This window comes from Apium graveolens, unplaced genomic scaffold, assembly GCF_009905375.1.
Source record: "Apium graveolens cultivar Ventura unplaced genomic scaffold, ASM990537v1 ctg7464_2, whole genome shotgun sequence".
NCBI lineage: Eukaryota > Viridiplantae > Streptophyta > Magnoliopsida > Apiales > Apiaceae > Apium > Apium graveolens.
In genome coordinates this window covers 99095-109429 of record NW_027420344.1, presented here as the reverse complement: position 1 = coordinate 109429, position 10335 = coordinate 99095, and the positions used below count along the sequence as shown (strand labels likewise).

At 38.3% G+C, this 10335-nt stretch overlaps 1 non-coding gene across 1 annotated transcript; it reads right to left on the bottom strand.

Moving 5' to 3' along the window:
• Nucleotides 1-9949: 9949 nt before the first annotated feature.
• LOC141704137 (small nucleolar RNA R71) lies at nucleotides 9950-10056 on the bottom strand. Its single transcript, XR_012567842.1, has one exon. It is a non-coding gene; the product is annotated as a small nucleolar RNA R71 (small nucleolar RNA).
• Between the last annotated feature and the right edge of the window lie 279 nt (nucleotides 10057-10335).

Below are 10335 nucleotides of genomic sequence, written 5' to 3'. Positions count from 1 at the left end.
AAGAAATATGTGGTACTTGGACAGTGGCTGTTCAAGACACATGACAGGAGATTTCTCCCTGCTCACTGAGTTTAAGGAGAGAGCTGGCCCTAGCATAACCTTTGGAGATGACAGCAAAGGGTTTACTATGGGATATGGCTTGATTTCAACAAGGAATGTCATCATTGATGAAGTTGCATTAGTTGATGGTCTCAAGCACAACTTACTGAGTATCAGTCAACTATGTGATAGAGGGAATACAATTTCCTTCAATTCAGAAGCCTGTGTTGTCACCAGCAAGAAAGACAACAAAGTGGTTCTAACTGGAGTTAGAAAAGGGAATGTGTACTTAGCTGACTTCAACTCTACAGATGCAGAATCTATTACTTGTCTCTTCAGCAAAGCAAGTTCAGTTGAGAGTTGGCTATGGCACAAGAAGCTATCCCATTTGAATTTCAAGATAATGAATGATCTAGTCAAAAAGGACTTAGTAAGAGGAATTCCTCTAGTTGAATTCTCAAGGGATGGTTTGTGTGATGCTTGTCAGAAAGGCAAACAAAGGAAAGCATCATTCAAAAAGAAGCTTGAAACAACAATTGATGAACCATTACAGCTGCTGCATATGGATTTGTTTGGACCAGTCAATGTATTGTCAATTGCAAGAAAAAGATATTGCTTAGTGATTGTAGATGATTTCTCAAAGTTTTCACGGGTCTATTTTCTTGGATCAAAGGATGAAGCAAGTGAAATCATTATCAATCACATCAGGCAAGTCAATAATCATCCTGACTTGAAGGTTAGGAATATCAGGAGTGACAATGGAACTGAGTTCAAGAATTTGTCAATAAGGCTGTTCTGTGAAGAAAATGGAATCATGCATGAGTTCTCAGCTCCAAGAACACCTCAGCAAAATGGGGTAGTTGAAAGAAAGAACAGATCTTTGATTGAGGCTGCCAGAACAATGCTTGAAGAATCAAAGTTACCAACATATTTCTGGGCTGAAGCTGTTAATTGTGCCTGCTACACTCAGAATATTTCTTTGATCAATCAAGCTAAAGGCATGACTCCTTATCAGTTGTTCAAGAGAAGAAAACCAACTCTAAACTTTCTTCATGTCTTTGGATGTAAATGCTTTATACTGAGGAATCAATCTGACCATAAAGGGAAGTTTGATGCAAAGGCTGATGAAGGGATATTTGTTGGTTACTCAGCTGGAAAATCTTATAGGGTCTACAATCTAAGAACCAACATTGTTATGGAATCTGTGCATGTTGTGTTTGATGATAAAAAGATTGATGGACTAACAGATGAGGGACACAATGAGAGACTCAAATTTGACAACATTGAGATATATTGTGATGATAGTGAAGAGGAGATTGATGGAGATGACACTTCAAAAGGGATTCAAAATATGCCCTTGGATAATGCACAAAATTCTGCACCCGTTGATAGAGGCAATGCAGTATCCGTTGAAAGACACAGTGCATCATCCGTTGAAGTACAAAATGAAGCATCCGTTGATCATAGTTCATCAACAGATAATCGATTTACATCATCAGTTGATAGAACTCTAAATTCCCTGCAAAGAACCAACAACTCAGGGGGAGTTTCAACTAATCAACACTCTGTCTCACATCATGACAATACTGAGGCCACCTCATCTAGAGCACATCTTCCACCTCAAAGGAAATCGACCAAGAATTATCCCTTTGAACTGATCATTGGTGATGCATCATCTAAAGTGCAAACAAGAAAAGCTACTCAAGATGAATGTCTGTATAGTAGTTTTCTATCTCAGGAGGAACCTAAGAAAGTGGAGGAAGCTTTATTGGATCCAGATTGGATATTAGCTATGCAGGAAGAGCTGAACCAATTTGAGAGAAATAAAGTTTGGAAGCTGGTACCCAAACCAAAGAACAAGAGTCCTATTGACACAAAATGGGTATTCAGAAACAAGATGGATGAAAATGGCATTATCATAAGGAATAAAGCCAGATTGGTTGCTAAAGGCTATTCTCAGCAAGAGGGAATAGATTTTGATGAGACATATGCTCCTGTTGCAAGACTTGAAGCCATCAGAATTTTTCTAGCCTATGCAGCCCATGCCAATTTCAAAGTCTATCAAATGGATGTCAAGAGTGCATTTCTAAATGGGAAATTAGAGGAAGAAGTCTATGTAAGTCAACCTCCAGGATTTGAAGATCCAAATTTTTCAGACTATGTGTATTATCTGTTGAAAGCACTCTATGGACTGAAGCAAGCACCTAGAGCCTGGTATGAAACCTTATCAAAATTCCTTTTGGAGAATCACTTCACTAGAGGTACTGTTGATAAAACTCTCTTCTTTAGGAATATTAATGGCTCTAGTATACTTGTTCAAATTTATGTAGATGACATAATATTTGGTTCTAAAGATAATAAACTTTGCAAAAAGTTTGCTAAGCTAATGCAAAGTAAGTATGAAATGAGCCTGATGGGAGAACTAACCTATTTTCTTGGTTTACAAGTTAAACAAGTTAGTGATGGAATTTTCATTAGTCAAACTAAATATATTCATGATCTTTTAAAGAAGTTTGACTTAATGGAATGTTCATCTGCAAAAACTCCCATGGCCACTGTCACCAAACTTGAATTAAATAAGACTGAAAGGTCTGTGGACATTACAAGTTATAGAGGCATGGTTGGTTCTCTTTTATATTTAACTGCTAGCAGACCAGATATAATGTTTGCTACATGTCTGTGTGCTAGATTTCAAGCTGATCCTAGGGAGTCTCACTTAATTGATATCAAGAGGATTTTCAGATATCTCAAGGGTACACCAAATTTAGGTATTTGGTATCCTAGAGAATCTGGCTTTGATCTAATTGGTCATTCAGATGCAGACTATGCAGGTTGCAAAATAGACAGGAAAAGTACAACAGGGTCCTGCCAATTCCTGGGAAACAAGCTTGTATCATGGTTTAGCAAAAAGCAAAATTCAGTCTCTACTTCTACAGCTGAGGCTGAATACATTGCTGCTGGAAGTTGCTGCTCTCAAGTGTTATGGATGAGGAATCAACTCCTTGATTATGGACTTCATGTTGACAAAATTCCTATCTTTTGTGACAACATAAGTGCCATAGCCATAACAGAGAATCCTGTGCAGCACTCAAGGACCAAGCACATTGATATCAAGTACCACTTCATCAGAGAGCATGTCATGAATGGTACAGTGGAACTACATTTTGTTCCAAGTGAACAACAAATTGCAGACATATTTACCAAGCCACTTGATGAATCAACATTCACAAGATTGGTAAGTGAGCTAGGTATGCTTAATTACTCATAAAATTTATGTCCTTATTACAATTTGAATTGAAGCCTGAAATGTATTAGTTGCTAGAACAAATTTGACTTTTTTACACAGATTATTCCATCAACGGGTATTTCCTATCCGTTGAAAGTCAAAATTGTTCCATCAACGGATGTTCATTATCCGTTGAAAGACATATACATTTCTGGAATTTTTATCCGTCAACGGATAAAACTGTAGTACTTTTCAACGGATGACAATTTACTTTATCCGTTGAAATGTCACATCAGTCGATTCAGGTGTCTTACAGCCGTTGATTCTATTTTCTTAACCGTTGATACTCATACATACAACTGTATGTATTTGTTTTAAAGGTAGTTTTTAGAATACTTACAGTTTATTCTTAAACGGCTGAAACTCACTTACATATATTTATTGTTTAATCTTTTATTTATGCTTTTTAATTTGAGAAAGTATATAAGCCCTTCTGATTTTTCTTTTTTACTTTACGCTTTCTTGAAACTTCAAAGCTTTTACCATTTACTCTCTGCAAAACCTTCAAGTTATTCTCTGTAATTACTACTTACAACAATGGCACCAGTAGTAAAAATTATGTCTCAATCTGGGTTCATCTATGAGAAGAACAATTTCATAGCTTTGGTAGCAAAGAATGAAGCCCACTCAGATTATCACAAAATGATGGACTTCATCAAAAACTGTAAACTTAGCTATACAATGCTGGAAGCCCCAACGATTTACTGTGAAGTAGTTGAGGAGATTTGGACAACTGCTGAGTTCAACTCCATAGATATGACCATCTCTTTCACTCTCAAAGGTAAAAATCACTGTGTTAACTGTGATGATTTACTAGCATGTTTTAAATTGCCTGAGAACAATGCCATGACACCACACACTGATAATGATGTATCCAGCATGTTAGATTCCATAGGTTATTCTCTTAACTCTGCTAGTTTAGGGAGTATTAAAAGAAAAGGCCTTAGGAAAGAATGGAGTTTTCTTGGGGATGCCTTTATCAAGGTTTTCTCTGGGAAAATTAGTAATTTTGATGCCATAACTTCATCTCTTGTTAATATGCTCTATATGCTTGTTTCTGATAGGTATTTCAACTTTAGCAATTATGTTATGCTAGAATTGGGTACTAGATTAGGTAACAAAGCTAATAGACCTAATAACATCTATTATGCTAGATTCTTTATGTTATTGGCTAACCATGTTGCTGAAGGTTTGGTCATAACCAATGAGAATAACAAACTCAAGTGCTGGGCACAAGAGAAAAGAGTTCTTGCAGATTTATTGAGAATGGATCTCAACAGCAGTGTACCATTGGTATATTTACCAATCATGAATGCACCTCAGGTAAGTGAGGTAATTGTTTCTACAACTCCTACTTCTTCCAACCCCTCTATTTCTTTATCTTCTAGTATGCCCATGGAATCTGTGACAATGCCCCAACAGATTCCTACCAAGGTCACCAAAACTAAACTTTCAAAATTAAAGACAAAGAAAACCACCTCTGTTGTTTCTCAAAAGACAATAGTTGTAACACCTACCCTTAACCCTGAGGGGAGTGAACAGGGTGTGAGTGGTGAGGGGAGGGGTGAACATCAAAGAAACCCCCAGGATAAGGAAGGAGAAATAAGTGTTTCCCAAGCTAGGCAAGCCACAGTTTCTCAAAAAGCTGTGGTGGTTGAAAAGGTTACTAGCACATCCCTAGCTGCATTCTCCCAAAAGGATGTAACTATTGAAAATAGTTCCCAACCAGGAACACAGATCAAACGAGGGAGGGACACAGAAGCCAAACACTCACCAACAAAAGCTTTTATTAGAAGAAAGAGGGCTAGAACCTAATCTTCTACACAGGGTGCACACACTGCACAGATACATCCATCTGTATCTATGCCTTCTCAAACTCAGTTTGATGTGGCTCCAACAAATGTGGAGTCACAGCCCCATTCTCTCACAATTAACACACATCAATCACCACACACTTCATCACCATCTCTGGATGTGGATATGTTATTCCCATCAATTCCTGATTCTCCCTCTTTACAACTCAGGGAGGAGCTCCACTCAAATACAGGTGATCATCATCTTTTAGATGATTTGTTGGATCACCCGCAAATTCTTTCAGATGTAATTGAAGGATCTGTGTCACCAAAACTCAAATCAATCCACACAGATTCAACAGTTATATCACTTTCAATTTCTACTTCTTTTCCTTCTTCAACGGATATCACTCATCCGTTGACAAGTGGTTGTTCTTCAACGGATAAGCTTAACAGCAGTTATCCGTTGATACCATCAGTGTCACCTTCAACGGCTATTTCATATCCGTTGATAGTCTCTACACACACAACTGAAACAATTCCAAGTGTTGAAGACATGATTACTGTACAATCACTTTTAGGACTGAGGGAAGGGAGTGACAATTTGAGTGAGAGGCTGGGTTGCACCCAGGCAAAAGGAGAGATTGAGAGCTCAAATATGCATGCTATTTCTTCCAGCATGGCAAAAGTAAGTGAGAGGAGTACCACCTTAGTAGGTGAAGGTGAGGAAGTGAGGAGTGTGAGTCAGGGGGAGCCCCTGATGCAAGAATATAGAGAAAAAGAGAAAAAGGCAGGTACAGCAGATATAAGGGTGGATCCAGCCATTGCTAATGAGTCAATGATTGTGGATGATGCTGAAAAGGAAAGACAATTTCAGCAACATTACAAAGCTGTAATTGATAACATTTCCTTGGATGCTGACACTTTTACTCATCCTGTGTCAGCCTATCAGCTGTTGGCTGCTCAGGGCAATGAGGAGGCAGAAAAGACACTACATCTAGTACATACAACAGAATCTCTTCAAAGGGATAAAGCTGCTATTAACAAGATGCCTTCTATAGCTGGTGAGTCATCTGAGGAATTTGGAATAAATTCTGATGATGATGACTCTGTTTCTTTTGATGGAAGCATGAACTTAGGGGGAGATGAAAGCCCTAGTTCTATTCCAAATTTACCTGAATGGGCCTTGACAAAGGAGTCTACACCAGGGCAATTCAATGTCTCCTTAGTCAAACAAATCAGTACTATCCAACAGGCCATTCAGAAAACTTCACATGCTGGTACCAAGGCAATCCTTACAGCTCACCTGGACTCACTGCATCTCATGAAGTTGCAGCAAGTAAGCCAGAATCAGAGTGTGGATGAACTCAAGAAGGATATTGCTGACTTGAAATCCTACAATTCTGAAAAATTGGATTCAGTCATGCCCTATGGTACAATGAAGGACTTATTGTTGAGATTGAAAAAGGATTCAAATACTGAAAAGAGGCTGGCTAAGTTAGAAGACAGAGTCCAAGTTATTGAAAATTCTGTGGCCAGCATTCTTCACAACCAACAATCTCAAACAAGTCTACTTATGCAGCTGGCAAAGGCACAAGGCTTGACCCCTCTCCTTGATGATAACAAAAAGGGGGAGAGAAAAAGGGAAGGGGAAGGAGAGCCATCTACAAAAATCCAGATATCTAAAGTGCTAGTTCCTGCCATCACTACTTCTCCAATTATGCAAATCAAAGGAAAGCCTGATGGAATTGACCTAATCCAGCTAGCAGCAGCTGAAATTCAAGTGAAAGAGCAAAGGAGGAGAATTGATGAAAGGGTGCAACAAATGTTTGGCTCAACACAAGATAAATCAATATCTGTGAAACATAGCACAAAGGTTGAACCAATCATTATGGAGCACAAGCCAGAAAGGAGGAATAAGGTTGGAGAGACTTCTTTCAAGAATCTAAAACCTATAGTTCTCAAGCCCAACACTAGATCCAGCAAGGACTCCAAAAAGAACCCCCTAGACTTTGCTCAGATGAAAGAAGTGGACTTTCCTCTTCCAAAGCCTGATGAAGACAAAGTTTTGGGTGCTAACATCAAAAAGCACAAGGAGACCAAGGACATAGTTGAAAGAATGAAAATGGCCATTATCTTTAGAGAGGGAAAGAGTATCTGTGTGATGCAAGGACATCCCAAATTTCCAAAGGCCAAGAGGGAAGAAACCAAAAGGTTGAAGAAAGAAGCTGAAAAACTCAAGGCTGATAAAAGAGCACAAGCTAAGCTTGAACAACAGCTAAAGTCAAGTCAAGTTGAAGGAGAGAAAGGAATTGAAGTCGGGGGTGAAGACAAGATTGCAAACCTAGATGAGGTTTTTGGGAGTATATTTGGTGAGAGTATGGAGGAAAGAGAGGAATGGCAGAAGGGAAACAGAAGAAAGGCCAAGGCACATAGAAGGAGTGAAGATAACACTGAAGAAACTAAATCAATATTTAAACCACTACCTTCCATACCTGAACCTTGTGTTGCTGATCTCACTATAAACATCCATGGTGAACTAATCATCCCAAAAGAGGAACCTATTGATTGGGACACCATCAAATTGCCTACTTTTTTAACCACTCTTCCACTACCAAAGAAACAGAAAAGAAAATCCAAATCTACACCTCCCCTAACCTCTAAGAAATTCACTCAAAAACAAAAACCTAAGCCTATGCCACCCATTTCTAAAGATGATTATGTTCACATCTGTGACATAAAAGAAATTTCAGACATTGAACTCTATCTAGATGAGCTGGAGGATGTAAGGGGAATAGCTGCCTACAGACAGCTACCAGAGAGATTGGTGTTCAGATACAAAGGAGCTGGGGAAAGAACATGGCCTCTCTACAGGATTCTGAATGAAGGCTACTCTACCTTGATCAGAGTCTTTTCAGCCATACAAAAGGATTCTGGCTTTACCAGGACTGCCAAGACTGAAATTCTCAACAAGATTGCCAACATAAGGAAAACTTGGAGGGAGCCCAATGCTTTGCCCAGAACTTTGCTCATTCAAGAAAGGGGAATTACAATCCACAAATTACCTCATTGGTTGATGGAATTTAGAGATGATAAAGGAGTCAGAAGATTTTTCAGACTTGAAGACCAACTCAAGATTGCCAGCAATGAAACTCTCAAGGAAATGCAATCTAAGTTGGATATCAGTGATGAAGATGAAGCTGAATTCTATAGACAACTCCAACTCCAAATTGAGGAAAATGACAACGGGCTAGGAAAGAAAACAAGGGAACAAAGAAGAAAAAGATGATTTGCTCAGACTAGAGGAGCACCCTTGGAAATTCTGTAAATCTTCAATTACCTCCTAGTACATACACTTTTGCAGCACTTTTAAATTTCTACTTAGTTTCAATTCATATATTTGTTAAGTGTTTTGTTATCATCAAGTTAACCCTGGATTTATGTCTACAATTCTTATAGACATAAATAGGGGGAGATTGTTAGGAATATATGTGCATTAGTTTGATGATATGTTTAACAAAACACTTAAGTAGAAGTTTAGAGTTTGCAGCCTCAACGGATAAGACCACTTTGGCTATCCGTTGATGGTGCAGCTTTACTTAGAAATAAGTCTAGTGTTGTAGCATATTTCAGTCTCTGTATTTAAGATATAATTCTTAGAAGTTGAGAGAAAATATAAGTCATGTTGACTACTAGAAGATATGCAAATAGGAAGGCCAATTGTAAATATTTCATGCCTTGTAATTTTGTATAAATGAAGTGGTATCAACGGATGTCTTAAAGACCTTCAACGGATGAGAAACAAAGCTTCAACGGATGTCTCTAAAGCTTCAACGGATAGAGCTTCAACTGCTAACACATCAACGGATAAAGCCATCAACGGATGAAGGCTTCAACGGATGTTCTGTTAAATAGCAGTTGATAAGTGGTAGTTGTAACAGCAGACAGAGGCACATGGGTTGTCAGAGATAACTGAAATGTGGAAGCCTAATTTCAGGAACATCAGAAAAAGCAGCCGTTCTACTCTAGTACAAAGAGGCAATATTCAACAAAGTACTTGAGTGATATGGAGAAGAAACAAGTGGAGAACTTATTTTATTATTGTATTTTTATCTTTGTCTTCACTTGTACACTTGGTGATATATATAAACCAAGTAGCAGCTAGTAGTTAGACAAGAATTTTTCCAGTGCTGTTTAGAAAAATCTTGAGAGAAAAATTATCTAGTTTGTACTAGGATGCAGCTGTGATCAACATCTTGAATCACAGATTTTCTGAAATACCATCTCTGGTGGAACAACAATCCACCAGAAAAGTTTTTAAGGTCTGTTGTATTCTTTACATTAGTGCTTGAATATATATCTGTCTGTATTAGCTTAAAGCAATTCACACACTTGTTTATCTTGAACACAAAGCCTTTAAAACTGCTCAAAACTTGAAAAAGTTTTGAGATTTACATTCAACCCCCCTTCTGTAAATCTCATTGTTAGTCCACTAGGAATAACATATTCAATCTAGTATTGTCAGACCATCCATCATGGCTAATACTTTTGAAATCAAATCTAGCATGATTCAGATGGTGCAGAATTCAGTCCATTTTGGGGATCTTTAACTGAAGATCCCAATACTCACATTAGGGATTTCATCGAGATATACGACACCTTCAGGTTTAATGGTGTTTCTGAAGATGTTGTTAAGCTGAGGCTTTTCCCATTCTCTCTGAGGGACAAGGCTAAGAGCTGGTTACGCTCTCTACCAGCTGTATCTATCACTACTTGGGAAGATCTTGCTCAGAAGTTTCTTACTAAATTATTCCCTATGGCAAAGACAGCTACAATCAGAAATGCTCTTACTCAATTTGCGCAACAATCGGGAGAGTCTTTATGTGAAGCTTGGGAGCGTTATAAGGGGATGCTTAGAAAGTGTCCTCATCATGGGTTTCCTGACTGGATGATTATCAACTGCTTTTATAATGGCTTGGGAGCACAGTCTAGACCCATGCTCGATATAGCATCAGGTGGAGCCTTATGGGCTAAGAGCTATGATGAAGCTTATGAGTTGATTGAACTGATGGCTGCTAATGAATACCAGAATCCAACTCAGAGGCTACCTCAAGGCAAGGTAGCAGGAATTTTGAAAATGGATACAGCTACTGCTATAGCTGCTCAGCTTAAGGCTTTGACAATGAAGGTGGATTTTTTGGCTAATTATGGATTTAA